The sequence below is a fragment of the Hipposideros armiger genome, unplaced genomic scaffold, assembly GCF_001890085.2.
Source record: "Hipposideros armiger isolate ML-2016 unplaced genomic scaffold, ASM189008v1 scaffold_24, whole genome shotgun sequence".
In the NCBI taxonomy this organism is placed as follows: domain Eukaryota; kingdom Metazoa; phylum Chordata; class Mammalia; order Chiroptera; family Hipposideridae; genus Hipposideros; species Hipposideros armiger.
The window spans coordinates 5,104,999-5,111,307 of NW_017731374.1; the positions used below are offsets into that span (position 1 = coordinate 5,104,999).

General features: G+C 39.8%; 1 protein-coding gene across 1 annotated transcript in view; it reads right to left on the reverse strand.

The window, feature by feature from the left end:
• SUSD1 (sushi domain containing 1) overlaps window positions 1–6,309 on the reverse strand; it is a 129,241-nt gene that overhangs the window by 57,888 nt on the left and 65,044 nt on the right. The gene's annotated exons all lie outside the window — the stretch shown is intronic.

The window sequence follows — 6,309 nt, forward strand, 5'->3', positions numbered from 1 at the left end:
AATAATAATATTGTGATAGCATGGTACAGTGTCAGATGATTGCTGGATTCATCACGGTGATTACTTCTTTAGGAGTATAAATGTTGCATAAGTATGGTATACACTTGAAACTAATACAATATTGTATCTTAGCTATATTTTAATAAAAATAATGATGCAGAGCAAGTGTCAGCAAATTTTTTTCTACAGAGGGTCAGATAGTAAATATTTTAGGATTTCTGGGCCAGCCCGTGCTGTCACAACTACTCAACTCTGCATTTGTAGCACAAAGGCAGCCACGGATAATATGTAAATGAATGGCTTGGATGTGTTCCATGAAACTTTATTATAAAAATAGGCAACAGGCCAGACGTAGCCCACAGGACATAGTTTGATAATTTCTAATACAGAAGAGAAAAAAATAGTAGATCTCATTAATAAAACAAAATCTTGGCTTTTTGAAAACACTAATAAAACAGACAAACTGCTAGCTAACTTAATTTAGAAAAAAGGAAGAAAATACAAATAAAGGGAGAAATAATCATTGGAACAAAAGAAAATTCAAAATTTAAATGAAAGTACTTTGTAGACCACTATGCACATAATTTCAGAAACAGATGAAGTGGGTAATTCCTAATACAGTTTACCCAAATTGACCCCATTAGACGCAAAAAGCTTACGCAGACCAATTTCCAAGAAAAAAATTGAGAAAGTTATCAAGGAACTACCACAGAAAATCTCTAAGTCCAGACTGTTTCACAGGGGAAGTCTACCAAACCATGTGAGACCAGATAGTCCAAATGCTACATGAACTGTCATAATGAAGGAAACCTTCCAAATTCTTTCTATGAAGCAAGGAAAATACTAATGCCTAAACCGCATAAAAATAGGACAAAGAGAGAGAGAAAACTACACATGAATATCATTTATGAACACTGCAAAAATATTAAAAATACTAAAAGTACTAAAGAGAATACTAGGGAACAGAATCCAACAACATATAATAAGACAGCATGACCAAGTGGGGTTCATTTCAGGAAGAGAGGGAGACAGGCAGACAGCGAGCGAGAGGAAGAGAACAAGAGACAGAGAGAAATCTGAAATGCTATCAAATCAAAAAGTTACAAGAAAATAGAATAGAAAAAACCAAACATCTTGTAGTTAGTTTTCCTTTGCATTGTATTAATGGATAGTTTAGATGAAGAAGTGATCTTTCTCCTCTGATTCTAGCCTAGGAAATAATAGTCTTGGAGCCTCTTTTTCTGTACACACAATTAGAATATGGAAGTCCTGAAAATAATGAGATAAACCTATTGCCTCCAAGCCATTTATTGCCCATTTAGTGAAGGGCTCCAATTCGAAATAACTTATTCATCTTTTTTTTTTTTTAAGATTTTATTGGGGAACTGGCAAAGGGGAACAGACAAATGGGGGAGGGGAACAACGTTGGGGAATCGGGTGAAGGGGAACAAACAAGTTGCTGTCCTTTTGTTCTTCAGTCTAGTTGTGGAGGACGTCGCTTCACTGGCCCAAGTTGGTATTATGATCATTGCGTTCTTCCCAGATGAGGCAATTGGTCACCGGCCATTGGACAGCCCCTCATGCAGCTCACGGCAGCTCACGCCGGCTGCCGGCCACTCATGATAGCTCAAGGCAGGCCACTGCAGCCCCGCTGCAGCCTATGCCATCGCCAGCGACTCACGGCAGCCCAGGTTGAGCTGTTGTTCACCATCTTACCTGTAGAGGGCGCAGCGTCATCGGCCCTCATGTGGGATCCGAACCGGTGGTCCTGCTGCTCAGAACTGGCGTCCCAAGCCAGCTCTTAACCAACACGCCACTTGGCCGGCCCAACTTATTCATCTTTATTTATCCCATGGGTATGGTCCTACCTAGCTGGATCTACAATGTCATTATCTTATTTTCAAAAGAATAACCACTTACTCTCCCTGTGTTTGGCATATTACAAATGACTGGCTATTCTATGCAACATAGACAGCCAATTTCTGGCTTGACCAACTGCAAGAATAAGTTTCTCAGGCTAATGGTTTATGAGAGAAGCAGGCTGACTTCAGACATAACTCTTCCACCACAGAAGACTGTTATAATATTTATCACTTTGTGGGAAAATATCAGAAACAATGTTATTGAGGGTCTTTATTATCTTTTGTTTGGACTTTGATTCTGTGAACAGGAAGCAGTTATAGGGAAGCGTTAGGAGGTCACCACAGATTTCAAATTATGCGTGCTGTTAGAAAACCTGCAACATAAATCACCTTAACAGCTATGGTTTTCTACCAGGGAATAGAGTGTTCTGTCCCCCTTCTTTTTTTTTTTAAAGACATTTTATGGGGGAACAGTGTTTCTCCTGAACCCATCAGTTCCAAGTCAAGTCGTTGTCTTCAATCTAGTTGTGGAGGGCGCAGCTCCTTGGCCCATGTGGGAATCAAACTGGCAACCTTGGTGTTATGAGACTGCGCTCTAACCCACTTCAGCTAACCAGCCGCTTGGATTGTTTTATTATTTTAAACTTACCAACGCTATTTGAGATGTAACTAAATGCATGCAATCCACTGCTAAAGAGAACAAGAAAACAAGCTTTCTCTTATTCATAAATGATATGGTTTTAAAACCTCCAATTATGAACAGTCTAAATAGACAGTTGGCTTTGCAAAGTAAATATTACCAGAAAAGAAAAAGGCTACAAATCAACTACTTTGAAAGCAAAGTTACTATTTTTATAACTGCTCTATAAATAGCAGTATCATTTTATTACATTTTAGGTATCCTTGATGTACGTTCTGTAAACAGTTTCTCTTAGAGGAACATGAATATATAACTGTTCAAAGTTGGGAGTTTTACTATTATTTTGTTTCTTAAAATAAATTTGGTATCTGGTTACAACTACCATGAGATTTTCAGGCTAAAAGTATGTGATTATATTATATGAAGAGAAATGTCGGGGGTTAAATCACTCATTCACTTATGCAAAGCAGATTCAAACAATTCCCTTAGCTCAGTTCCCTAGGCTCAGCCTTCTAGCAGAGGTGGGCAGCCTTTCATCTAGACACAGGTCCTTGTTATTCAACTAGCAACACAGAACAACTGCTTCCTGGGTACCGATGGGAGACAACAGTCTCAAAGTCAATGACACCGAACATTTATCAAATCTGAGTTGAAAGAAACAATAGTAAGGAAACTCTGCTTGAAAGACATGGATTCCAGTCATTCCTTTAAATAATCTGAAATAACCCAATTCTAGCCCCGAATCAAGCCAGATCAGCAGAACACAGCATTTTTCCTATTCCCAGGCATCTTACTTTGTCTACTCCACACTGAACTGAGCTTTTCTATAATATAATGAACAATGTTGAGGGGCAATCTCAGCAACAGCCTCATAAAATCCTCCCAAAACACTGTTCATAGATAATACTATTTATGAAACCCCTTGGAATCAGAAATTTCTATCTGATCTTAGTGTTGAAAAATGTGTGCTTCTCCCCCAAAACATTGCTGTGCTGTAAACTTATGGTCAATGTAATGTAGTGGATGGGTTGAAAACATAAACCTAAATTTGTGAGCCACTAGTGAACAAGTAAATAGGTTATAAGGATATGAATTATTCTTAATCTTATTCCTACATCTTTTTCTTTTTTTATGTTCCTGACTTTGTTTTCATTTTTCTTTACCTTACATATCTAACTTATTTTCTTTTATTTTATACACCCAGGCCGGTCATCTAAAAAAGGTGGTATATAAATAAGTATTCTTTTGGTTTTTTTAATCTATATTTAATATTAATGTAATAAATCACAAAGGAAAAGATCAATAGATTTGACGGCATAGAAATCTAAAAATTGTATATGTCAAAAACACCATTAACAAAGTTAAAAGAAACTATAAAACAGGAGAAATGTTAAAAAATAAAACAAAACAAAAACAGGAGAAATGTTTGACCCAAATAATAATCAATAATCATACTCTTACTATAAGAATAACTTGTATATGTCAATAAAACCACAAAATTGATTAGATAAATGAAATAATGATGTTAAATAAATCAGTCAAGAAATTTGGATGTTGAAATACATAAATTTGAAGGAACTTAAAGATTGATTTCCCAACACAGACTCCTAGAACTAGAAGAAGCTTTTCCTGTTCAACCCTGTAACGTGACAGAGGTCAATTACCTTGCTCAAGTGTGTTCAGGGCTGCTATTTACCTGTCTTCCCATTTCCATAAAGGAAGGGACCATTTTGGCCTCTCCCCACCACTGTTTCCTCACTAATCCTCAAGGAAGGAGCAGTAAGTATGTAATTGGACTAGTTAGTAGGAGACTTCTGTGCCCTATGTCACATTTCCTAGTGGGTGGAGTTCATATATTACAGGTCACTGTCCAAACCACAAGCAGATTCTTGCTCTCTGGAACCTGCCTGTGTTCAAGTACAAGGAGCACATATGTCCCAATCTTTACGAGTTAAGAAACCAGTCTCTGCCCACTGCCTTTTCTTCAACTTTTCAGCCAGAGACTGGGTGAGTAAGCTATGCGAGGTTCCCTTGTAGATCCAACTACCCATACTTCCAGTGGGGAAGGGAGTAGGAAGCCCCATTATGCCACATAGCTAAGCCTCATTCTCCAGTATAACTTATGCTGGAAACTCTGTATGGGGGGTAGTTCCTGGAAACTTGCCCAGGCAATAAAGTTAATACTCTACTTCTCATGTGTCAGTCTGTGGAAAAGAAGGGTAAGATTTAGTCTCTCTCACCTGCAAAATGTGGATTCACTGATTGGAACCCTGAGTTTATAGAAAGATAGGTGCTACTACAGGAGAGCAAAGCACCATGGGAAAAGATGGAGGCACTTAGCTAAGGTGTAAGTGGTTAGAGCACTGCCACTCAAAAAGTGGACTGGCAGCATCAACAAGGCCTGGGAACTTGGCAGAAATGAAAATTTGGGGTCTCCACTCCAGATTAAATCAGAACCTCTAGGATGCAGCCCATGAACCTGTGTTTTAATAAGCTCTCCAGGTGATTCTTCTGTTAGCTAAAGTCTGAGAAGCATGAAGAGAACATTTGTAGGAGATATGTGGAGATTTTAGAGAGCATTTTGGGGAGCTGGACATTAGCAGACAACACTAGATTAGCGGCCCAAAATCCTGTTCCTCTTTGTTTGGAAGAGGGGGAACTATGAAAAGATTGAATTCATGGTTTGATTACAGGCTCAGGAGTCACCTCAACAACACAGGCTCTCAAATTGCTCTCAAAGTTGTTTTACAAAGAGACCCAGCCTGGGGATTCTACAGCAGGGGTTCTTCTTGGGTTGAAGAAGATAAAGTTCAGTGGAATTATTACAAACTCAAGTGCTAAGAAAGAATCATAAAAGGTATATGCCTAGGGCCAGCTGAGTGGCTCAGTTGGTTAAGAGTTTGCTTAAGAGCACGAGCTCTGAGCAACAGGGCCGTCGGTTCGATTCCCACATGGGCCAGTGATCCTGCACCCAAGCTGAGCTGCCACTGAGCTTCCAACAGATGGCAGAATGGCTCAGCTGGTGAGAGCACATGCTCCTAACAACAAGACTGCCTATTCGATGGTGGGCTACGCCCACCCGCAACTAAGACTGAACTCAGCACCTTGAGCTGAGCTGCCACCTGGATAGCTCAGTGGATAGAGCGTGCGCTCATAACAACAAGGCTGCCGGTTCAACTCCCGCATGGATGGTGGCTATGCCCACCCACAACTAAGATTGAACACAGAACTTTGAGCTTAGAGGCCACAAGCTGCTGATGGGCAGCCAGATGGCGACTGGTGCCCTCCACAACTAAGATTGAAGAACAACAACTTGGCTGGTCCCCTTCCCCAATTCCCAATTAAAAAAAAAAAAAAGTATATGCCTAGAACCCTCTGTTTCTGGAAAGGAGATTTGTCCAGTCTCTGCAAAAGGAATACAATTAGTTCACAAAACAGATTTTGGTTTTGCAGATAGGACAAGACTAGGAGAGCATAAAATAAAGTGAAGGAAATAACACCAAAGAGGAAAAGAAAATTTGAAATCATATCGGTCCAGCAAGAAAAATACAACAAGGAAAAGGAGATACAGCCAAACACAACTGCTTAAAGAGACTAGAAAAGATAGGAATATTTACTAGGTCAGGGAAAGTGGCTCAAAATCATCAGAGAAGAATAAAGAGACTGTTTTAAAGAACAGACTAGGCCGGCCGAGTGGCGTGTTGGTTAAGAGCTGGCTTGGGACACCAGCTCTGAGCAGCAGGGCCCCAGTTCGGATCCCACATGGGCCAGTGACACTGTTCCCCTCCCCCCAATTCCCCAACACTG